Source organism: Emys orbicularis, chromosome 2 (assembly GCF_028017835.1).
Source record: "Emys orbicularis isolate rEmyOrb1 chromosome 2, rEmyOrb1.hap1, whole genome shotgun sequence".
Classification (NCBI taxonomy): domain Eukaryota; kingdom Metazoa; phylum Chordata; order Testudines; family Emydidae; genus Emys; species Emys orbicularis.
The window spans coordinates 182,662,867-182,689,019 of NC_088684.1; the positions used below are offsets into that span (position 1 = coordinate 182,662,867).

Here is a 26,153-nt window from a genome sequence, read left to right on the forward strand (position 1 = left end):
TGTTCAGATTCCTGCATCCACAAGTAAAAAAGGGTATATGTATGCAAACAAGAACAGACCCCACCCATTGTAATCTAGTTGTTTGTTGTTTTCCTATTTGCCATCCACTCAGGAGGCAGAACGATTACCATGTACCAGATAACCAGTCATTCACCAAGATTAATGAATTGTGAATAGCCAAAGTAACAATTTATGAACACACCATTGATCTAAAGTTTGTTCATTTAAACTATTCAGCAACTACTGGCTAAAAGCCTACAAGAGGGGAAATCGGGACTACTTCATGAACAATTTACAAGCAAAAAAAGAGAGCTCTACTAGTCAGATAATTTATTCCCAGTGAATAACTTGACCATTTCTCATTACAACCTTGTTTTAGAAGGGCCACTTTTTGGGTTGAGAAGTTAGTTCAGTGTCCCTTGGTTATTTACTTCTCAGCTTTGCTGCTGAGACTTCCAGCAAGGGTTCCAGGTAGTGCCAAAACTGTAGTAAAAGCATGATGATGACGGCAGGTACCTTTATTCTCATGAGAACCATCCACTACCACATCTGCATACGTTGAGGAGACCAGATAAACTTTGCTCTATCTTTCACCTTCTTCCTCATTAAGGCTTGTGGGTGAGATTCTGTGCTGTGCATCGGAGAGGGGCAGCACTGAACTTACAGCCCCCAAGCAAAGGTGGTATTAAGCCATCATTGTGTCCCCGATCCTGAGCTGCTTCAAGGGATGGAGAGGCCCCATGCATACCTCAGACAGCCCTTGTATCCACATCTAAGGCCTGGTCTACACTGAGGGGGGGAGGGATCGATTTAAGTTACGCAACTTCAGCTACGTGAATAATGTAGCTGAAGTCGACGTACTTAGTTCTAATTACCGCGGTGTCTTCACTGCGGTAAGTTGACGGCTGATACTCTCCCATCGACTCTGTCTGCGCCTCTTGCCATGGTGGAGTACCCGAGTCGACGGGAGAGCGCTCAGCAGTCGATTTATTGCATCTAGACTAGACGCAATAAATCGACACCCCCCCCCCCCCGGCTTGATCGCTGCCCATCGATCCAGTGGGTAATGTAGACAAGTCCTAAGTTATGAGACGCTCTCCAGGTGTCCCTATGGCTTGCTGCACTCCCTCAAATTTCTGTATGCTGTGCACTGCATTCCAACCCGGACACACTCCACCTGCTCTGAGCGCACTGCACACAGCAGAGTTGGTGATGGGGCCCATGGAAGGCAGTGTAGGGCCCATTTTTGCTGTTCTTGCCCTTTTATCCAGCATAAAAAGGCCAGAGCAGTGGTGAAAATCCTACCCTGTGTGTTTTGTTCCTCCTATGCATGTGGCTTTACGGTGAAGCTTGCTATTCAAGTACTGAGACGTGCACCAGAGAAATGGATGCCTGGTTGCAATAATTAAAGCTAGTGGCATCTGCTTCTAGTCTCTGCAATGGAGAAAGGAAGTCAGATGAGATAAAATTAGGTAGATCAGAAGGTCCCATGCTTTGCACAGAGATAGATAGTACTTGCATCTTCCATGATTGATTCTTATTTATGTCAGCAACTGACAGTGAAGCTTTGCTATCTGGACCATAGTGAATGTTAGAAATATACTCTGCCTGTATGATTACAGATAAAAATTATTTGCCAGGTCAAAATAATAAATAATTCATTTTTTCTTCTTAAATATTTATTTCTATTGTGCTATTTCAAAACTTGTGAAAAGTTCTTATATTCTTGGAGGGGGGCGGGGGTTGCATGTTCAGTGCCATTGTATCATCTGTCTGTTTGTACAGTGGTTAGCACAATGGGATCCTTGTCCATGACTAGGGGTCCTAGGTGCTATATGTGACAGGCTACCCGCCCACACACACTCCGGGGTGCCACCTGATATATTGGGGTACCACTGAGCCAGCCTGTTTCACCAGCCTCCTCCAGCACACACACAGGTAAGGACATACCCAGCTACAGAAAGACGCAGACACTGAAATCAGCTCTGCATGGGTATGCTTCAGCTAGGGAATTGCCCAGCACTCAAGTGCACACCCCCTCTGGAGTGTAAACCCAAAATTGTATTGTCTTGCCTTGCACAGAAATCTGTACAGAGTAAGCTCATGAGATTCACTCCCTCCCTCAGTGTGGTGAAAGATATGCACAGCTTTTTGCCCCCCACCCGCAGTTATGAATTCCACAAACTGGGTTTTAGAAAACAAAACTAGTTTATTAACTACAAAGGATAGAGTTTAAGTGATTGTAAGGGTTAGCAAACACAACAAACCAGATTACTGAGCAAATAAAACAAACACGCAAACTAAGCTCAATTCACTAAAGAAACTGGTGACAAGTAGTAATTTCTCACCCTGAATGTTGTTTTAGGCATCCTGTTAAGCAGTCATCCTGGGTCGGGATTCAGTGAAGTAGGAGCCCTGATTAACTCACTTCCCTGCCTTAAATAGGATTTACATATGGCAGGAATCCTTTGTTCCCCAGTTTGGTCTCCACCCCTTTTGTGGAAAAATACTAGCACGCCAAGATGGCTCCAGTACCAGGTGACACGATCATATGACCCTGCAGTGTCAAAGCAGCATCCCAGGAAGCTTCTCAGGAAGGTGGGAGATTAGCATCTTCAGAGACCTGTAGTTCTCCCTACTGGTTTATTGACTAATCAGCCACACTGATTGCATTTTGTCCGGTGGGCATTCGCCAGGTGCAAACACTTCTGCAACTGATACATAGTCAATATTTCTAACTTCAGATACAGAAATAATACATGCATATAAATAGGATAATCACATTCATTAAATCATAACCTTTCCAATGATAACTTACATGACACATCTTGCATGAAACGTATCTTAGTTATGTCATATTCCTATCATAACAATATCTCTATGAAGAATATGGGGCGTAGTGTCACACTATGGTATTACAAATAGTTAATAGTAATAATGGGCTATTTGGCAGTCCTATTTGGCAGTCCTCAAAAAAAAAAAAAAAGATTTAAAATCTTTAAAAATAAAAGTTTAATCTTCAGAAGAATTTAACTGTGGCCTGTTACCAAAATCAATAGCTACTTTGTGCTTTTACTGTCTAATAGATGATCTGTTCCCCAACATACCATCATAAATACTAAAATCAAAAACAAAAAGAACTATGCACAATTCATCCCCCACACCTAGTGATCACTTCACCTGCCACTGAGGTTAAGTACAGCAGCTGTTTTGACAGCAACACTATACAAGAGTATATTAGAGGAAGTGAAAAAGAATAGTATAGCCAAGTGATGAAAAGGAAAAATATATTGTAATTATCCAAGTCAAAATTAGGCTAAAGCACAAGGGTTAATTTAACAAATTTCTATTGTTGTGAAATGTGCCATGGGATCTGTAATAACCACAAGTGGTTGGTTACTTCATTTTTACATTTTGTCCACGCTAATGCACATCTAAAAACCCAGTGCACTCCAGCTCTGATCAATGCACAGAAAAAGCCTAACGTCTTGGAAAAACACTCAAAAGTGACACCAACCCACTAATTTTTTGGCTACATGTTTAGCTGGTCATCTCCAATATTGTGTACATAGTGGGTTGGCCATTTATTGCCATGGCCAGGGGCTAACATGACCTTAAACAGGACCTACGATTGGCATTATATGCATGGTAACAAAGATTGATTTCTTTGTAGATACTCTGTGGGAAAAATAATTGACTGAGTGTGCTGAGGTGGTACATTTACAACATATTCTATCAGCGTGTTCTGTTCTGTTTTTTCATAGGCTAGTGTTCTTGATAATTCCCGAGGTACATCTTAAAGAGAAATCCAGTGAATATTATGAACTAATCAAGTGGAAAAGCACAATAGGCTACTGTATATTCTAATGTGAGAAACAGACATCCAAATATTTGTATTTTAATAAATAATTATTACCTGATTTTAATGAATATGCAACTATTATGTGCTGCATTAATTAGCTGTTGATTACTGCTACATAAATGTGTTTCCAGTAAAATAATCATATTTCTTGCTCTCATTATTGAACAGGCCTACCAATTAGTTAACAATGTGAAGGTGTAGGCACTGATTATAGCTAAGTTATACCTAAGTCAAAAGAGAATGGGGCTTCTTTGTTTTAAAATCTGAACCTATTAATATCCCTCTGGTGTATAGCCTTTTGATTACTATTGCCATTTAAAACAAACATGCATCTGTGGATCTCTGTTGTTCTCTGGACAGAAGAAGATGCTAAGAGTGGAGTTGTTGGAGCATGCTGAGCACTCTTGGGATATGCCATGAACTCTCAACACCTAATGTTACCATTGGAAGTTGAGCGTGCTCAGCCCTTGGAGGAATACTCAGCACCTTTCTCTAATCTAGCTCCAGCTGAAGTCAATGGAGTCTTTACTCTGACTTTACTGGGCTTTGGATCAAGTCCTTAATAAGATGATGTCAACATTCTTAGAATCATTATACACTGACATTATAAAATACATGGTATTACTTCATTAGTCTTCTTTATTACCCTCTATATAAGAGTCAATATTTATCTTGCAAAATTTGGTGTAAAATTTTAATTTTCCTTGGTTTAATGAAAACATTTAAGTAAAATTAGTATTACCCAATCAAAATATAAAAAAAGGTTAATTGATAAAATGGTTTTAAAATAACTTCCCATTCCCTTAGTTCAGATTTAAGGCCTGTTGTGATTTTGTTGATGGTGAGCAAGCCAGAGCATACTTTCTCCTAATGGGACCACATCATAAATCAAATAACAAGGATGCTTTAAGAGCACTCTAACTACTGTTCTTCCATGTAAATCAATAGGCCAGATCCTCAGCTGATCTAAGTTGGCCTAGTTTGAATGGAGATAACTTCAGTAGAGCTATGATGATTTACAACAGCTGAGAATCCTCTGTAGGGATCCTACACTTCACTAAAGTTCATGAGTCTAAAGGCCATTGATTTCAATGGGACTGCTCATGTATTTAAAGTTAAACAAATGGGTAAGTGCTTTGGTGGATTGGGCCAGGATGCTTGGGACCCTGCAGGATTGAGCCCCATAAACAGAGAGTAGCTTTCTTGATCTAAATTAAATTTAATTCTACATCTAAGAAAACAATCATTGTTCTGCTTTTCTTGGTATTTAATGTGCAGTTGTTTTAATCCTGCTCAGCTCTAGGGTTGGCATCTGAAGATGAGAGACTATTGAATCTCCCTTCCCATCAGTGATATCTAAGGAAAATTGTATGCTGGTGGGGACTCGACACTTAAGGTAGAGGCCCTGGATTTGCTATGTTATAAAGAAGCAGGAAAGTGAGGTTGGGGGTGGCTAAGAATTGAATCATAAGTGTATTGTTTGCTTCTAGACTTGTCTGCGTGCCATCTTTTTACAGGCAGTCTCTTTTGTTAAGCTTCTCTTATTGTTTGCTCTGTTGTTGGTTTCTTTACTCAGAACTGGGTATGTTAAAGAAGTGTAATTATTGAAGCTGATCAGAGTTCAAATACAGCAAACCCTTAAGATACCAGAAGCGTACTGGGTGTACCATGACTTCAAGGCAAGCACAGAAGGTGCTTCAGCAGCTAGGCCTTATAGGAACTAGCCCCGGTAGGTCCCAATAACCATTCAGACACATGGCTACCTGAAAGGCTATTTTACTAGGGCTGTCAGGAAATAAGTAGGTTGCAGATACCTTAGGTACAGAGGCTTAACAGTACAGTTCAAGTTAGCAATAGTGGTAATTGTTTTCGAACTCTGGGGCAGTCCAGTTGAGAGCTAGGCCTTTTCAGGCCTACTGCCTGGGGTGCTCTCTTCAGTTAAGTCTCTATTCAAGCAGATAAGATAGTGGTATTCAATTACATTTTATGGCAGCCTGGCTAAGGCCATATCTACATCTTGGCAGGCCAAAGGGCTCTTCAAGTTTTTGCTCTATAGTGAGCCTGCCACTGGCCAGGGGTCACAGTGACCATTTCAGGACGGTGTGCTGGACTGTATTTATTAATCTCAAAATAACAGGTTAAACATGCCAGTAGACAACATACCAATAAAATCCTACAAACAAACCGTTATACAGATACCCTGTAATGCTATTTAAACAGCATGCTATTAATTCTATTAAAATGATGAAATTAAAATTAGAAGTTAAACTCGCAAGAAAAGGATGGACATCTAATTTCCCTTTCTTATTGCCTGAAATTTTGACACTTGCTGTCTTTTTTTAAAAAAAATATTGTGCAGCTATCAAGCTAACTAATGAAGGCATGTCAATTACTGATCGCTTTATGTTGTATAAGCACCTGATTAAGTGCCTGATTAAAAGGGTACCACTGTAAGTCGAAATAGAGCAACACCGTCTAGCTCAAATATGTTTACATGCAAATGAAAAGTTTCTAAATTAAATACAAGGCATGATGGTAAACAGAGGGAAAATAAACTGAAGTGCATCTACCCAGCCCCCCTCAGTTCAGGCCTCCATTGGGTCTGCCCTCTAGTCCACCCATCTGCTCAGCCCTTACAACTCCCAGCTCTCCAGCCTCTGCTCCTACGGGGGTTCTTTACCCCGCCCCCCAGGCTGGGAGGAGGGCTGCAGTGGGGAGCAGCTCTAGGGTTCTTCCCCGGCTTCGTCTTTCCCAGGCCGGGTGTTATGGGGGGAAAGAGCAGAGGAACCATCCCTGCTCTCAAAAACGGAAGGGTGAAGAAGGAGAGGAGCCATCCAGAGCAGCAGGGCTCTTTCTGTTCCCCACTCCCCTTCTGGGAGCACAAACTGCTCCTCCCCCGCCCCCGCCCCCCATGAGAACAGGCTAGGATCCTGAGGGGAGGGAGAGAAAGTGCTGCTGCTTCCCAGGAGGCATGAAGAAATAGCTGACACCTGGTGGTGGGTGGGCTGGAAGTGGCCTTTGGCCACCAGTTGAAGAACACTGAGATAGGTGCTTACTGGATTCCTGCCAGGCTCAGTTTGTGTCTCTCATTGGGGCCCTTCTGCATTGGCTCCCTGCCCAGCTGCTGCTGCTCCCCCATAGGTCTCACACAGACCTGCACCCAGCTGTGATTGGCTGTCACAGCCTTGGGGATTTCTCTTTCCATCCATCTTCTCTGCAGCTCCTATCTCATTATGCAGCTGCTGCTTCCAAACAGAGCCTGGCCATTTCCTGGGTTCCCTGCCTGACCAGGTGAAGGGAATGTGCAGCAGGGAGAGGCTCATGGGAGTTATAGTCCCCTGCTTAACAGATCCTTCACAGAAGCAACAAGAACTTTTTTGTTGTGTTTGTTATTAACATTGCAAAAGAGGACAGGGAGAATGAAAATGTGGAATTATATAAAATATCAAGGTCATTTTCCCCAATCAATAACAAGTCAGCATGATAAGGTTCCAATTTAATGTCTTTAGAACTCTGCAGGCACCTTTTTTTGCATTTGCAAATGCACTATTAGCCAGCAGGTTCCCCAGTGGTCTAGAAGCTACAATCAGTTAACATTATTTCCCTGTGCTACTTGGACAGCAGCAAGATGCCTGAATCAACCACATCTATTGGAAGGCTGCTTCATCAAATAAACCCTCAAAAATGATGCTGAAAAAGGCCCTCTTGTTCCTCAGCAAAGGAAGGACAAAAAGTTTATAAGAGAAACAGATCTGAATCAGGGTGATAGTCCATTCTGGTTTTTACAGGTAGTTCTATTTGTTTAATGGGTTAGATTAAAATAAACCTCCAGCTCCAAACATGCAATATAGCTCAGGTACAACAGAACAGGAGCTACAACAGGAGCTTGGGAATAGAGAGAGGAAATTAAAAAAAAATCAAAACAAAATGATGATCTGAATAAGCCAGTGGGTGTTACAATGCAGTGTTTTCTCAGGGTATGTCTATACAGGAGCTGGAAGGTGTAATTTCCAGCTCAAATAGACATGACTATGTTAGCTTTGATCAAGCTAACGCACTAAGAATAGAAGTATAGCTTCCACGAAGAGAGGGGCCAGCCTCCTGAGTATGTACATATGGTTTCAGGGGGGCTGTTCTTGAGGAAGCTAGTCCTTCCTGCTGCCCGCACCAGTGTGGCTACATTTCTATTTTTATCGCACTATCTTAGTCAGAGCTAGTGCGGGTATGTCTGCTCATGCTGGAAATTACATTTTCCACTTCCAGTGTAGATACACCCATAGTTGCTTATTTCAGGGCAAGCATCCTTCTGAGCTGAATAAAAGATGGAAGAGGTTCATGCTTATGTTCCTGGACCTCATGCCATTGAAGAATTGAGGACTCCAACTCATTCGTGCAGACACAACTAAAAATAATAGACAAGAAGGAAGGAGGAGAAAGAGAGAGAAAAACTATTTCTCTCTATGGGGGTCACCAAATGAAATTAATAGGCAGCAGGTTTAAAACAAATAAAGGAAGTATTTCTTCACACAATGCACAGTCAACCTGTGGAATTCCTTGCTAGAGGATGTTGTGAAGGCCAAGACCATAAAAGGGTTCAAAAAAGAACTAGATAAATTCATGGAGGATAGGTCCCTCAATGGCTATTAGCCAGGATGGGCAGGAATGGTGTCCCTAGCCTTTGTTTGCCAGAAGCTGGGAATGAGCAACAGAGGATGGATCACTTGAAGATTACCTGTTCTGTTCATTCCCTCTGGGGCACCTGACACTGGCCACTGTCAGAAGACAGGATACTGGGCTAGTGAACTTTTGGATTGACCCAGTATGGCCATTCTTATGTTCTTATGTTCTTATTTTATTATCTTAAATCACTGACTATTTTAGGTGAAATAAGGTGGGAAATTAGACCACTGGCCTTTTGGCATTTAATATTACTATTCTCTTCTGGAAAGCACTCCTATACTGTGGTGATGGGCACCATAAGAACCTAAATAGATGTAGCTAGAACTTGATATAGGTGGTTTTATCACTAGAATGAACTTTCCCCCCAATTATTTGGAAAATGTTGTTCTCTCAGGCCTTAGTTCAGGAAAGAAGTTAAGCACATCCTTACGTCCATTGCTATTCAGGACAGCACTGAAGCATAAGTTTAAGTCCTAACTGAGCATCTCAAGCATACACCTAACGTTAAGCATGTACTTAAGTGCTGTCCTGAATAGGGATGCTCTTCCAAATCAGGATTCAATTTTGTAATATAGAAACATATAAAAGAAAATACATTTTGTAGGTTTTTGATTGTTTTTGGGTTCAGATACCTCAAATATTGCTAAATAGGATTTGAAAAGCACTTAGTCCTTAATGGGGATAGATCACTCTCTTTGAAAACTAAACAAACCCATCTTGTTTGTCTGATGAAAATGAAATGCTTTAATATCAATGGCATGAGATGCCCCTTTCCCAACCACTTTCATTTCTGCAGCCTTGCAAGTATACATTATGAGTAAAGTCCTCTGTTCTCTTGCATCTCCTGTTGTCCATTGTTAAAGGCTTTCATCACCTAATGACATAGACATTCGTATCTGCAAGAAGGCAGAATGGTGACTATAATTTTGGCCAACATTTTCAAAAATATGGAAATCAGTGGGCCTTGTGCTCTTAGGTCACACAGGTAGTTCTGAAAATCCCACCTGTATGAACTTTGGAGCCTGACTTTAGGCTCCAGTGTTTAAAAATGTAGGCCTTTTTTTCTGTGTACTTTATTGTTACATTTCTGAGTCTCCTGGGGCAGCAGCCATTTTGTGAAGAGACACACACTATCTGCTGTCATTTCACTTTTGTTCTTTCTTGTTTTGTTGCGTTCTCTTAACGTTAAAAAAAATCAGCCTAGAAGTTTCTCTGTGTGTATGGAAAAACGGGCATAAAGGGAGTGGTAGGGAAGAGAGGCATCAGACACACTCCTAATGGGGGCAAAAAAGTAATAAGAGAGGCAGGGCATGAAGAAACTTTATGCCAGATTTTTGTAAATTTACATCTTTGACTTGAAAAGGGAATATCAGTTAACAGGGAAAACCCTGAAAACTAGCCAGTACCCAGGTCAAATCCATCTGGGGAATTAGCTACTTCCCCAGAGGCTGAACTCACCAAGAATTAGAAGAGTTGGTCAACTATTTATATTTAACTAAATTCTTCAGTCCTTATTTTTAGGCAAAGCTTCCATCTACTTCAGTATGAGATTAGGCTGTCTATGGACTTAGTAAAAGCTGCATTTGGCCCTTCGTATATTCAATTAATTTTAGATGTTCTTTGCTTACTTCTTTTTAGCTACAGTACCTGCTAATCCCCAGTGACAATGACCTGCTATTTTGAGCACAGAGGTAATACATTATTGATCAGCCTAACACAGACTGCACTTAGAGTGGTTGCACTTTACTTACATATGGTATCCAGAAATAATAGCTTAGCATTTCAGAATCTTTTTGGGATAGATGGGTTTTCTGTGTACTGCACAATGTTTCTTCTGAGTTTTTTTAAAAGAAGAAAAAAATAGTTTAATGGGATAGTAGATATTCTTTTAATTTAGTTACTTTTACATTACAATAATTAGTCATTAGCAGTCTTTTTCTCTGTGGATGTTTTGTTTGAGTAGCATAATAGTTTAGCTGGCATTATGTTGTTCCATGAAAATAAATACGAACTGGAAAGGGACTGCATTAGAAGAAAATGGTTTATAAATCAGCTGACAAAAGACAGAATACATGCAATGCTTCATTGAAAGGGGCAACAAGAAGCCAGTCAAACTAGGTGGTATGGAGATAAAGTCTGTGCAACAATTTAAATATCTCTGTTTAGTTTTGAACCATGATGGGACTGTGGATGCAGATTAAATCTCAGGAAAAACTTCCCAACTGTAAAAACAGTAGGACAACGGAACAGACGGCCTAGGGAGGTTGTGGAAGCTCCTTCACTGGAGGTTGTCAAAAGGAGGCTGGATTGCCATTCATCTTGGATGGTTTAGACACAACAAATCCTGCATCTTGGCAGGGGGTTAGACTAGATGACCCTTGTGGGGTCCCATCTAACCCTATGATTCTATGTTAGAAGCCTCATGAAGCATGATTAATTTAGATGGGTGAAGTTGACAGGAATTCTCTGCTATAAGAATATGTCAAGTAAACTAAATAGCAAAGTATATAAGATCATGATTCATCGGCGATCCCTCGAGGTTGAGGATGATCTTTTTCACAGGTTTTATTTTTCATGGGTCCTTTGGTGACTGAGGAGTCCGATCCTTGAGCCACAGGCTCGTTGGCAGATGTTGCAGGTGTGGTTGGGCCACGATTGCTGCATGACAGTTGTCTTTCCTTTCTTTTCTGGCGGTTTTCTGCAACCAGGGCAATGCGATTTTCCTTTGGTGAGTTGGGCGTACAGCAGTTGTTTTGGTAAAGCGTATATCAGGCATGAACACACAGTGCCTGCTCCACCTCAGCTGGTGCTGGATAATCAGGGCCTCAACACTGAAAATGTTGGCCTCTGTGAGGATACTGATATTAGTGCGACGATCCTCCCACTTTATATTGAGGATCTTCTGAAGAAAGTTCTCGTGCTGGCATTCCAGGTTTTTCAGGTGTTTTCTGTAGGTCACTGTAGCGGGGTGGTCACCCGCTCCAGCCCTGGACAGGGCCGCCCAGAGGGGAAGGGCAAGTGGGGCAATTTGCCCCGGGCCCCGCAGGGGCCCCGCGAGCCCTGGCCCGGCGGCGGTCCGGGTCTTCGGCGGCGGGGGGCCCTTCAGTGCTGCCAAAGACGTGGAGCGACTGAAGGGCCCCCCCGCCGAAATGCCGCTGAAGACCCGGACCGCCGCCGGGTGAGTACTAGCGCCGCTGCTCCCCCGCTTTGCCCCAGGCCCCCTGAATCTTCTGGGCGGCCCTGGCCCTGGAAGGGTTAAAGGCCAGCCCTGGGAGAGGGCTGAGGCTGTGAAGCAAAGCCTGGGCTGATAGGGGAAGGCAGTAACAGCTGGGGCCACGCCCCAATCAGGCCCAGCTGGTCCCTATAAGAGGCTGCAAGACAGAAGCCCAAATACTCTCTGCAGGTAGAGAGAGAGGGGCCTGGCTACTAGGGAGCCGAGCAGGGTACTGGGAGTGGAGCAGGGCTGGGGGAAGGCTAGAGGAGCTGGGGAGCTCCAGCCTGGAAAACCCCCAGGCTGCGGGCCTAGCTGAGGGCCTAATACAAGTATTTGGGTTGCAAAGGGGCAGCCCAGCAATAGGTAGAGGCAGCAGGTCCAGACCCAACCTTGCCTATGATGAGTGGCTTACACTGCAGTCTGCCCCAGTGCGTGGGGGCGAGTTGGTGACTGGCAGTAGCCTACGACTGAGGCGAGGTGGGGGTAGTGGGTGGAGGTTCCCCTAAATGGGGAGACCTGGAGAAACAGTGGGGGTACTGCCAGGGGTCAGCACCCAGTGAAAGGGTCACCCTGGGTCCGGGAGGGGGCTAGCAGCAAACTGAGAAACCGGCCAACAGAGGGCGCTCCGGAGGCTGGAAGCTAATTCCCTGAGATGACCAGCAGGAGGTGCCGCCAGGTGAGTCTATGCACCGTTACAGTCACCCAAGTCTCACAGCCATAGAGGAGAGCTGGGATTGCCACCGCTTTATAAACGAGAAGTCTAGTATGTGTTTTGATGTTCTGTGCTGAATCTCGACGTCTATGTCTGCCCTCTGTGAGAGATGGCTGCCAAGACAGGCAAAGTATTCGACATTTTCCAGTTATTCTTTGTCAATGTAAATCTTCCTTGCTGGGTCTGATGATTGACCAGGGACTGGCTGGTGGAGAACGTTTGTTTTGCTGATGTTCAGAGTGAGCCCTTGGCTTTTGTAAGCTTCAGAGAAGCAATTAAGGGCTCCTTTGAGTGTGCAGCTACAGCACGATCACCTGCATACTGGAGTTCAGTTATTGTTGCCAATGTTACTTTAGTCCTGGCACGGAGATGAGAGAGGTTGAAGAGGTTGCCGTAACTCCGATATTGGATGCCAATGCCCTGTGGCAGACGGTCTTGGGTTAGTGTTTTCATAGCTGCTAAGAAAATGGAGAAAAGGGTGGGTGCCAGTACACAGCCTTGTTTTACGCCAGTTCGGATGACAAATGGCTCAGAGGAAGAGTCACTGCACAGGATGGAGGCAGTCATCTGGTCATGGAAAAGCCTTACAATGATAATAACTTTGCTTGTTCAGCCAAACTTTGACATGATTTTCCACAGAGCCTCATGGTTGACAGAGTCAAAGGCTTTGGTCAGATGGATAAAGGCCATATACAGCTTCTGGTGTTCTTCTTGACATTTTTCCTGGATCTGCCTGGCTGTGAAAATCATGGTGGTGGTGCCTTGTGATGGTCTAAAGCAGGGGTGGCCAACGTGTGGCTCCGGAGCCGCATGCGGCTCTTCAGAAGATAATATGCGGCTCCTGCTAGGAGCCAACTCTGGGAAAAAATGGTGGGTGCTCAGCACCCACCGGCAGCCCTATCAGCCCCCCTCCCCTTCCTCCAGTGCTTCCTGCCTGCTGGTGGCCACCCTAATCAGCGCCTCCTCCTCTCTCCCCCATGTCTCCTGCCTACCGCAATCAGCTGTTTCGTGGCATTGAGGAGGCTCTGGGGGGAGGAGGAGGAGAGAGGATGCGGTGTGCAACCTCCCCCCTCCCAGCACCTTCTCCTCCCTCCCGCCCACCGCGATGAGCTGTTTTGTGACTCGCAGGAGGCTCGACAGGGGTGAGGAGCGAGGACACAGCTCACTCGGGGGAGGGGGTGGGAAGAAGTGGGGCATAGGTGGTGGTGGAGACTTGGGGAAGGGGGTGGAGTGGGGGGCAGGGCCTGGGACAGAGCCAGGGGTCCAGCACCCCCTGGCCGGCACCAGTGTCTCCTCGAATAAAGCACACGGTGACTAGCTGGTTTGGAAATTTTTAATCAAAATTTTTCTTACACCATCAAACAATGGAAGGCAAGTGCAAACAGAAAAGAAAATACACAGATGAAAATCGAGGGTTCTAACAGGCGTCAGAGAATAAGTACTTTTTTGTTGAAGGTAATGGTAAGGCCATGTGTCTTCTTTGCCAGATGTGTGTCTCTCAGTTCAAATCTTCAAATTTGCAGCATCATTTCGCTTCGAGCCATGCACATATGGATCAAGAATTCCCACAAGGTTCTGAACTCCGCACTTTAAAACAACAAACAGCTGTAGAAGCCCAGTTCTTCACCAGATTTGCCAGCTGATCACAGACTGTGACATTAGCCTCCTATTATGTGGCCTGGCACATAGCCCGTGCGAAAAAGCCCTAATCTGAAGGAGAGCTTATAACAACGTGCCTCACTGATGTGGTTTCAATCCTGTCACCAGAGAACGAGAATCTACAGAAGCAAATTTCTGGCCTGCAGCTTTCACACCACACAATAGAACGCAGAATCTCCAACCTGAACAGTGACATTGAATCGCAACTGCACTCACAACTTCAGCAGTGTGAGTATTTGAACATTGCTTGGGATGAGTCGCGCCATGCGCAGGATAAACCTCAATTATCAGTATTTGTCCGCACTGTGTCTGACAACTATGTTGTAAGGGAAGAACTCCTTGATATCATGTCATTAAAGGACAGAACTTGTGGACGAGATCTAAAGGAGGCGTTGATGTTGGTAGTTGTGAAAAGCCACTTGCCTTTACAGAAGTTCACTGCCATTGCAACGGACTCCGTCCATGTGAGGATCTCTGAATGGATTAATAGGGCTTTGTAAGTCTGACGAGAGCTTTCCCGAATTTTGGACATTCATTGTATTGTTCATCAGGAGCAACTGGTATCTAAAAATCTCAAATTTGATCACGTCATGAAACCTGTCTTGCACATTCTGAATTTCATTCTCTCAAATGCACTCAATCACAGACAATTTCAAAATTTAATTGAAGAACTGGATAAAGACGACTCCCCTGCCATTTCACTGCGAGTTCAATGGCTCTCGAGAGGTAAAGTTATTTCCTGGTTTTTTTGAGCTCCTGGAACCAGTAAAATTGTTTATGGAGGAGAAGCACAGAATACATCCCGAATTTACAGATCCTGGGTGGGCTCTAGACTTGGCACTTCTTGCAGACATGCTGCTGCATTGGATAAACTAAACATGGACTTACAAGGAACATTCCGGTTACTGTCTGATCTAGTGCAAGGCGTATTTGCGTTCATGAACAAATTTCAATTGTTTCACAGACAAATGCTTGAGGGAGAACTAACACACTTTCTCTCAATGTCACAACTTCAAGCCAGATCAAAAGAAGATGCAGCAGAACCGCTAAAACAGAGCGCAACTTGATATGCGAGCATGATTAAAGATCTTAAGGACAGTTCTGAGGAAAGATTCCAAGGTTTGCAGCAGAAAAGACCTCAAATCATATTTCTGATTGACCATTTTAGTGCTGAAGCTGATTGACGAAGCAACATCCCAGATGGAAATAATAAAACTTTTTGGAAGATGACATACTGGAATCTGTTCAGAAGACAGGGGGGGGCCCTTACTTTCTGGAAATCTGTACCAAAGGATAAATATCCCAACATCAGAGGTGCAGCCCTAAAATTAATCTCAATGTTTGCCTCGACCTATCTTTGTGAGTCTGTTTTCTCGACACTCAAACATGTGAAATCCAAGCACCGATCCGTTTTGACAGCCAGCCACTTAAGAGAACTGCTGCATGTGAGCACAACTGAACACAAACCAAACTTCAAGGGAATTGCTGAAAGCAAGGATTGCCAGAAGTCCCACTAAGTAAAAGATTAAGTTATTATCATTAACTATACATTATAAATGTATAATAAATATACATTATCAACGTATATAATATATATATATACACACACACACATATATACATATATAATCATTACATATTACTGTGGCTCTTTGGCAATGTTCATTGGTAAACTCTGGCTCCTTCTCAGGCTCAGGTTGGCCACTCCTGGTCTAAAGCCACACTGGGACTCTGGAAGTACTTCCTCTGCAAGAGGGAGCAGGCCATACAGTAAGATTCTAGCAAGAATCTTCCCAGCAATGGAGAGGAGGGCAATGCCTCGATAGTTGCCACAGTCGACCCTGTCTCCCTTTTTGAAAATGGTGACGATGTTAGCATTACATAAGTCAGCAGGGATTTCTTCGGTGCGCCAGATTTCGAGGAGCAGCAAATGAAGCTTGTTAGTCAGTGTTTCTTCCCCCACTTCCAGTACTTCAGCTGGTATGCCGTCAGGACCTGGTGCTTTATAGTTCTTCATTTGTTTAACTGCTTTGCAGACCTGCTCAGGTGTCGGTGTGTTGGCAAGAGTTTCCCAATTTGGGTGCTGAGGGATGAAGTCGATGGTGTCGTCAGTCACAGTCGATTCTCAGTTTAGAAGCTTTTGGTAGTGTTCCTTCCATCACTCTTTGACGGATTCGTTATCTTTAAGAAGGGTCCTACATCTTCGGATCTCAGAGGTGTGAGGCCACATGAGCTTAGTCCATATAAGGTCTTTGTCTCAAAAAACAAAAAAAAAGCTCTACATATCATGTCTGTCTGCGAATGTTTGGATTTCTTTTGCTTTGTCCTTCCACCATTTGTTTTTGATTTCTCGGATCCTCCTTTGAACTTCAGCTTTGAGCTGATGGAAAGAGCTCTGCTCCTGACTAGATAGTGGTTGGTTTTGCCAGTCACAGAAAGCTTTTCTCTTCTGGTCCAAAAGGGCTGTAATCTCAGGGTTGTTGTCATCAAACCAGTCCTGATGGTGGCAGGTAGCAAGGCTGATGGATTTCTCACAAGCCTCCTGGATGGTCTGTTTTAGGGCTTCCCAGTCTTCTTCAACACTTGTATGGTCATGTCCAGGTGTCCATATGGTCCGTTTGTCACTGAGGGGTATTTGGAAGTTCTCTTGGTGCACTGAGGATTGAAGTCTTTGGATGTTGTATTGCCGTCTGTGTGTTATGGGTTGCTTTCTATGTTTCGGTGCAATCCTGATGGACATGACTGACCTCACCAGGTGGTGGTCAGTCCAGCAATCATTGGCTCCTCTCATGACACAAGTGATTTGGACATCTCTTAGATCCTGTGTTCTTACAGTGACATGGTCTAGGAGCTCCCACTGTTTTGAGCAGGGCTGTTGCCAAGTTGTTTTGTACTTGTTGCTTTGTCTGAAGATTGTGTTTGTGATCACAAGGTCGTGCTTTGCACATTTGCTGAGTACAAGGATGCTATTGGAATCGGTCTTGCCCACTCCTTCCCAATGGTGCTTCTCCATACGTTAGAATCTCTGCCAACTCTTGCGTTAAAGTCCCCTAAGAGGATTATCTTATCTGTTTTTGGAATGGATGACAAAATTTTGTCAAGGTCAGTGTAGAAGCATTCTTTCTGTTCTTCTTCAGCGTCAAGTGTTGGTGCATATGCACTGATGATGGTGGCAAATTGGATGCGGAGGGTCATAAGACACTCATTAATGCCAACGGGGAGCTCAGTCAGGTGGCTGACTAGAAGGTTTTTGATTGTAAAGCCAACACTGTGTATTCGCCTGTCACTTGCTGTTTTTCCTTTTCAGAAGAAAGTATAACCGCTGCCCTCTTCCCTCAAGTGGCCTTCATCTGCACGTCTTGTTTTGCTGAGAGCGGAGATGTTGATATTGTACCTCAAGAGTTCTTGGGCAACAATTGATGTTCTGCGTTTGGGTCTTTCACTTTTTGATTCATCTAGTAGGGTACGGACATTCCAAGTTGCAAGAAACATTTTTGTTTTTCGACCACATTGGGAGTGATCCCTCTGGAAGTGATTATCCAGTCAGATATGATGGGATAGCCTATGTTTGGGGCACCTTTTCTAGCCCCTTCCCTGAATGGGGTGAGCAGAGGGGTTCCTAAAAAGTCCTGCTCAGTCATGATTAGGGCAGCCATGACATATGGATTGGAATGCTAGTCATTTAGGAAGAGAGAACAACTAATTCACACTGCTGAAATGAGAATGCTCCGGTGGATACTGAGTAAAAGGGAGCTCAGAGGCTATGTAATGAAATGGTCTGAGTGATGATGTAGGTAGCTCCCATCAGAGAAAAGCTGAGGGAGTGTTGACTGAGATGGCCAGGTCATATGAGACAATGAGATGTGGGATATGTTGGCCAGAGAGTACAAGATCTAGTAGTCCTGGGATGAAGACCATGAGGAAGACCTTGAAAAATGTGGTTCAAAATGGTGAAGGAAGACATGAAGGCTGATGTCAACTTATTCTTCATAGAATCATAGAATATCAGGCTTGGAAGGGACTTCAGGAGGTCACCTAGTCCAACCCCCTGCTCAAAGCAGGACCAAAAACACCGGCTACCAGGAGTGGGGTTTGAACCTACATGGGCATGCATCCATTGGATCTTAAATCCAACGCCTTAACCACTCGGCCATCCTAGTGCAGTCTTCTTGTTAAATGCATCTTCCAAGGTGAAGGTTAAGAAGACTAAGGCGAAATATAACAGGTTATCTCTTAAAGGAAACATTGTGATTTACACACTCCGTTGACACTTAAGATAGGCCAAGAAAGTTTCTAAGGTTTGCCTGGAAGCAAGATTCCCATGATGCTCTGCAATTAAGACAAAGATAACTTTAAAGAGTAGAATTTTACCACACAGTAACCCATAGTATATTTTGCAAAACTGTTTGTTATAGAGATTTTGGCAATCTTACCTGCAAAGTGTGAAAACTGCTGTTGCAAACATATTAGCAATATTAAGTGCAAAATGTGTTACTTCTTATCACCTTGGATTATTTCCTAAGTGCAAAAGGGAAGAAACAGAAAAGGGCTAGAACAACAAAGGGTATAAACACCTTAGAACATCAGGAGGAAGTAGGACTATCTACAGACTGGATTCAGCTGCTCAGGAAACTATAGGGCAGGTCTTCCATAGCTGCAGGAAATTGCATGCTTCTCTGTGCCTGAGCTGCTTTTACTAACTGTTAATCAATAAATCCAGCCAAGCTGGCTTACCTGAAGTTTGTTGTTGTTAAACTAATTGGTATTGGAGAAAACTCCTCTTGCTAGACATGTAATCACAGTAAACTCTTATCTGTCAATTACTTATCAATTAACTGGTTATTGGCAAATTATTACATATCAGTTATTATTTATGAACAACTTCAAACTGATACACTATAATTTTAATAATCTTGGGATCAAAAGAATAGTCCTTCATCTATCATTTCCATGTTTTATTGATGTTGGATACTTTTATAAGGATGTATCTTAATAGGGTATGTGAGTCCCAGTAGTATGTTTACTCTGGGTTTCTGGCATTGAGATAGAGCTCTGATGCCACTAAATTTCATGTTTTCAGAATATTTTATGGCTCCTGGGTAACCTTTGCATAACGATGTTTTGTTTGTTTGTTTCTCTCTCATTGGTACTAATAGGTTTATCATGAAACTTTCTAGGTTCTACTATTCAAAGGAGAGAACTTGGGCATCTAGGGTAAAATGATCAGAAAGTGCCTAAATTGACTTTCAGTGGGACTTTGGCTCCTACGTCACTTAGGTGTTTTTGAAAATTTTACCCTTAGGCCAAAATTTTTAAAAGTGGACTCTGATTTTGTGTGCCTCAGTTTGAGTGTCCAACTGGAGACACTTTATGCTTTATTTTCAAAGGTACTGAGCGAGTGCAGATCTTCTTGACATCAGTTGATGTTGTAGGTACTTCTCCTGAGCCTGATTTTCAGAAGTAGTGTCAAATTAGGTAACCAAAATCAGAGGTCACTTTTGAAAACATTGGCCTTAAGCTCTCTGTTCCTCCATTACTCTCTCTGTATAATGGGGGTAATAATATTTACCCACCTTTACAAAACGCTTTGAGATCCAAGGGTTGAAAAGGTGCTGTAAAACTGCAAAGTATCATTACATTAATTTGTATTTACTACTTGCATCCTTTCCCAGTAATTTCACACTGTATGAATTCCTTATGCAAAATTTAGCAGATAAGTTATCATATGACTATTATTGCAATACAACGAAATAACTGTTGGGAACTAGTAACCCCATTGTGTTAGGTGCTGTATTACCACAGAACAAAAAGATGGTCCCTGGCTCCAAGAGCTTACAATCTAAAGTATAAGAAACAAGACAGCAGCTGGATACAGACACATGGGGAGCATGGGGAAACAATGAGACAGTTGTGGTCAGCATGGTAGGCCGTGGTCTCAGCACACCATCTGCCTAACCATTGTCAAGATTTTTGTAGGCTTCACAACTCATGAGAGTTCTAAGAAATTATCTGAAGGAGGATAATGAGGTAACTTCGTAGATGTTTACAGGGAGCAACTCCCAAGCTAGAGGGGCATGTATGGGAGAAAGTATGAAGGTGACTGTTTTAAAATTTAATTAGTGGATGATGAAAGTTGGCATCGCTGACCAATCAGAGGCAAGAGTCAACTTCTTGGTAGCGTATGAGAGATGATAGATACCAAGGGAAAGGCCGTAAAGGGCCTTGAAAGTGAAGCAATTTATGTTTGATGTGATAGAGAAAGGAGAGCCAGTGGAGGGATGCAAAGACATGGTCAAAGTGACAAGCTAGGAAAATTATCTTTGGGACAGCATTTTGAATGGCTATTAGTGGGGTACAATTGCATTTGTGAAGGCCAGAGAAGAGGTTGTTGCCATTTTAGCTGTGTGAATAGGTAGGAAAAGCTGTATCTTTGAGATGTTTTGAGGTGACATATGAGACATCCTCAGTTCTTTGGAAAGATTCAAAGAAATTCAAAAGCCAATAATTTTTCAAGAAAAGTAATAGAAGGAAACAACTCAAATGAAATAAAGAAACAATCAGTGCTAATAATTTTGGTCAGGAAAAAAAAACTTGAGACACTTACTTTTTAATGTTGTGTTACAGTCCTTATTCATGCATGTAATCCCATTACTGGGTCTACTTGCTTAGGTGAGGATTTGCAGGATCTGGCCTACATACTTTAAAAGTTAAAAGCTCTATGGCCCAGATCTTACAATCCTTAATGAGGAAGTTCAAAGAGAGTTTTGCCTGACTAAGCGCTGAAGAAGGACTGCAAGATCTGGCCTCAAATGAACTTTAAGCGGTCAGACTTAGAGCTGGGTGAAACTCCTCTAGTGAATAAAATTGCCAAAATATGCATTTTCAGGGCACCAAACCTCTCTTCATCTTCTCAGAGTCAAATTTGGTGAATAGTTTTGGCTGAAAAAAAAATTGTTGTTGGTTTTCTTTTCTTTTTCCCCCCAGAAATGTTGAAATATTTTGTTTCAGCATTTTTGAAACAAACCATTTTGACATTTCATTTTGAAATAACATTTTCAAAACATTTTGTTCAAACTGAGCTATTTGGGGTTGGGAGGGACTGTTTCATTCAGAATAACAAAAAAACAAAAAGAACAAAATCAGGTCTGATTCAAAATGAAATGAACCAAAGTTGTTGTTGGGGTTTTTTTTTTTTTTTTTTTTTTAATGATTCTTTTGGTTTGGCCACCAGACTGAAAAATCAATTATTGACTCAGCTCTAGTTAGAATGTAGCTCGCCCTTATGCCGGTGCACAGAGATGAGGATGCAAGAAGCACTCAAGGGCCAAGCACATTGCAATTCCTGCCTAAGCCCCACCTATTTGCCACAAATGTGCAAATTACTCAGAAAGGGATTGGCAAGAAGCAGGGCCCTGGGAATAGGAGAAGTGCCATAGCTGGCTGGAGGCATTCAAACGGACAGTGCAGAGTTGCGCCTTATTTTACAAGTGAACTCTAAGCTGATATCTGAGCAAATACTGCATTCACTTTGTAAGTTATTATAAAATTGTCTAGTTGTTCACCTGCTCTATCTATTAGGATGAAATGTTGATTGATTTCTAAGCAGTAGTTGTAATGCAAAAAATAAATAACAGCCATTTTTACCAGCTCCACATCATGGTTGAAAGGCAAACCTCTGCCAGGTTTCTCATTCAGACTGTGCTAATGGCACCTCTGTTGATCATAAAGCAATGCAGTTTTGTGGCAGATCTATTCTAGAATGGTTTTTTTGCTCTGTCACATTGCTGAGCAATATTTAAAAACAACAACAGGTTTAAAACTCATGGGAACAACAAGGCTAGAAAATGATCTCTATGGGTACACATTAAGTTCTAAATACTGTATTCAGTATTCTTGCTGAAGACCTCACAGAAGCTTTTGTTGTATTCACAGTAGCTATTTCTCATGCACGCCGATCAATTATCTTTGTCCTGTGGGAAATGGAAGAAGGCTCTAATGCACAGTATCCACTCTGTTATCCAATAGGCAGCTTCACAAATATCCTAAAGACTTCCAAATATTCTGAAATAATGTTTGCTTTGTTTAAATGTATTTTTTCCTATGCGCACAATGGATATTTACAATATAAAAAGGCAATTTACACATTAAATTATATATATTAAATAAAACAGCATACAATAAAAATCCTTTCTATGATCCTGACTGTCCTCTCCGCAGGCAAATCAGCAAGAGGTGAAAACTACAGGGTTTTTCCTCAGAATTCTTCCCAGTCATTCTATCTGGCACTGAAGTGGTTCACAAGGTCCTGCCACAAACCTCATGGATCCTGGGCAGGGCCGGCTCTAGGATTTTTGCCGCCCAAAGCAAAAACAATTTTGGCTGCCCCCCCCGTTCTTTAATTACCCCACCCCTGGCCCTGCCTCAACTCCGCCCCTTCCCCAAATCCCCAGCCCTGCCTCCTCCCCCCAGGCTCTCAAGCCTGGGACGGAGGGGGAGCAGCGGCGCGCGAAACGGCCGCTCGGGATCTCCCCCCACTCCCAGGTTTGAGAGCCTGGGAGGGAGGGGGAGACTCCGAGTGGCCGCGGCGCGGGCGCCGCTTCTCCCCCTCCCTCCCAGGCTTCCAAGCCTGGGAGGGAGGGGGAGCAGCGGCGCGCGAAACGGCCGCTCAGGATCTCCCCCTCCCTCCCAGGTTTGAGAGCCTGGGAGGGAGGGGGAGACCCCGAGCCGCCGCGGCGCGCGAAACAGCTGATTCGCGCGCCGCTGCTCCCCCTCCCTCCCAGGCTCTCAAGCTTGGGAGGGAGGGCGAGTAGCGGCACGCGAATCAGCTGTTTCGCGCGCCGTGGCAGCAGCAGCGGAGGTGAGCTAGGGCAGCGGGGGCACATTTTTAGGAGCGGCATTTTGGCGCCGGCTATGCCGCCCCTAAAAATGTGCCGCCCCAAGCACCAGCTTGTTTTGCTGGTGCCTAGAGCCAGCCCTGATCCTGGGGGATCAGTGGGAGGTCAGGTGTATCCATAAGCTCTTTGGGGCAGGGATACCGTCTCTTTGTTCTGTGTTGTGCACCTGGCACAATGGGATCCTGGTCCATGACTAGGGGGCTCCTACTCACTCAAGTGATACAAATAATTAATACTAATAGACACCACCGATTTGGATGACTAAATGTACCTTCTCTACATGCATGCACATCATACATCATTTGAAAGCTTAATATGTCTTCTTTAAGATGAGGTACGACGTGGAGCTATCAAGTGGTGCCACTACCATAGGAATGGGGAGAAACAATGACACCATCAACATGTGAAAATGACCACTTTTGAATATTTGCATTCGCGTCTCCATGTATTATTTCAAGCCACAACATTGGATTTCTCTGTGACCTCAAAGTATTGCAACAACAATCGAAAGTGTAAAACAAAATCTAATAATAAATGTGTACAAGTACACTGCTACCTTGATATAATGCGACCTGTTATAACACAAATTCGGATATAACATGGTAAAGCAATGCTTCAGGGGGACGGGGCTGCGCACTCCGGTGGATCAAAGCAAGTTCAATATAACGCGGTTTCACCTATAACGCGGTAAGATTTTTTTGGCTCCCGAGGACAGTGTTATATCGAGGTAGAGGTGTATCATTGAAATGTAATAGCGCTTCTAACATTTTTAGTCAACATCATTATTGTCATTTTTGTTCATCATTATGATCTCTGTTGAGCGTGCACGGGTTACCACAGTATCCATTGCCTTGGCATGTATAGAGTTCTGTGCAGGGAAGATTGTTCTGACTACAGATCCAGTTGATTCTGCACTGACCCTTACTGGTACAGACACAGATAAGGAGTTGTAGAAGCTCAGGGGCCATTGGGCCCTTGAAGGATACAGGAAGTAGTTCATCATCCACATGTTTCCATCCATATGCCAATGGTGGTCCAATATCTGGTTTACCCATGTGCGAAGACATCCAAATCTTTGTTTCTCAAGATGCTCTTTTGACATGCTGTTTAAAACTGTCATCACATGGTGGGAGTTTGGCCAATGACTTTTCCTTGTTGATGGCTAGATTGAGGCACAAGCAATTCAGGGCTGTATGTGTCTCCTTTTCTTTCTTGTTCTGGTCATGCAGCACAGCTACCAGCATCCTTGCAGCAGAAATTGCTTGTCCGTCACTCTTCCCATCAATTTGGCAAGATCTCTGAAGCGGTAAACTCCTGTTGATTTGACAACTTTAAGCACATATTTTTCCTAATATCAAATAGGGATGACACAGAGTCACATCCTGTTATTGCCCATATAGCAGGAAGTATGGTGCAGAAGTCAGGAGTGAGTGTGTCACAATTTGGATGCACAGGTATGAAGCAACGCTTGTCAGTTGTGCTGGTAATGGGTCCTGCTTCAATCTACTTCATATCTATGTGCTCCATTTCTGGAAAGTAGTGAATAGAAGGGACCAAAACATCTGTATCAGATGACCTAATTACTATGGTTTCTTTGACACCAAGAGACCCAAAAGCCATATTGGCACATACAGCATGCAGAAGCATCCATGTATCTTCTTCCTCTTGAGTACTGTACAAGTCTTGGACTTCTTCAACACCTCTGCTAGGGATGAACTTTGCTATTTCACCATTGGAAAAGCCTCCAGCAAGGAGGAGTGTTTTTGTTGAGAGTGCTCCTACACTCTCAGGTGCATTTTGAACCATATGTACATACAGGAATTTTATAAGTGACTGCTTGTTGGACTGCTTGTTTAGAAACTTTTTCCATGGAGGTGCAGGGCGTCCACCAATCACCTGGTATTTCTTACATCCAACTGTAGATCCTGTCCAGCGCTGTCTTTCTGCAATTTTCACAGAGTTACTGTTGCCATGTCTGCCAAAGACTTAGCTTACAGCATTAGCTTTGTCAAATCCTTTTAGGACATACCTCAAATACTCACACCTAATTTATCAAATGTGAAATTTGTCTCCAGCCATCATTTGTATGACAGCCATGGCATCTCTGGTGTACAGAGATGTGGTGTCTTTGTTGCATGCCCTTAGTTCATAGATTCAAATTAAAACCTTCTACCAGGCAGCGTAGATGCTACATTGTAGTTACAAAAGCTTACAAATGGAGAAGCATTACAACAGGAATTCACGTACATTTATCTACTGACTGTGCAGTACAAATTGTGGCCATGCAATCAATTGCTACTTGTGCACAACTGTCAGTAGGAGACTGTTCTGGTCAACAAATTTCAGTTGAAAATATAGAAAACTGTTATAATCACTTGTGAGATCCTTTGACAATTATGAATATGTGATGTGAAAACATTTCATGTTAGTATTTTGCAAAATGTTGATATTCACCATTTTTGCCACATGCTAAACAGCTTCATAATTTCTAAAAAATAACTACTTGCCCACGCAAAACCAATAACAATCTTTTCATACATTGTCATTTGGTATGTATGACCAATAAACACGACATTAAGGTGTTGAAATCAACTTAAACAGTAAAAACTGTAGTCATAGTCCTGTTCAGTTTTTCTGGAATTGTGCTAAAAGTGACACTTTCTCATTTTGGGTACCTTTATTCCACCTCACCTACAGACTTATGACACCACTCGACAGCTCCACATCATGCCTCATCTAAATGTACATAAAATAAGCTTTCAAAATGATATACGATGTGGTGTGTTTAGAGTGAGTACATTAAACACCAAACTATATGGCCCTTTCTGAGAATTGCATGCCTATAATAATATGTAGATCCATGCCACTATATGTTTCTCTGTCATGAGAGAAAATCCATTTTTAACGTTGCAACTATCCTATTTAATTTTATAGTAGTTTATTTTTTCTAGGAAACATGCTCTAGGCAAAGACTGTGTGTTCAGAAAAGGCAATTGTATACAATTTTTAAAATGTGTCTATCTTTGTAGTAATATGGGACATCACCAGGTTGCACTACTAAAGATAACCTTCCAAGTTCTGTTTAATGGAATGTATAGGCAATTATATCTTGGAGGTGATACCATGTTGTTA

General features: G+C 43.0%; 1 protein-coding gene and 1 non-coding gene across 2 annotated transcripts in view; one reads left to right on the plus strand and one right to left on the minus strand.

Moving 5' to 3' along the window:
• The window catches only part of MOCOS (molybdenum cofactor sulfurase), a 386,193-nt gene that overhangs the window by 104,383 nt on the left and 255,657 nt on the right, over positions 1–26,153 (plus strand). The window lies entirely within an intron of this gene.
• TRNAL-UAA (transfer RNA leucine (anticodon UAA)) lies at positions 18,205–18,287 on the minus strand. Its single transcript has one exon. It is a non-coding gene; the product is annotated as a tRNA-Leu (tRNA).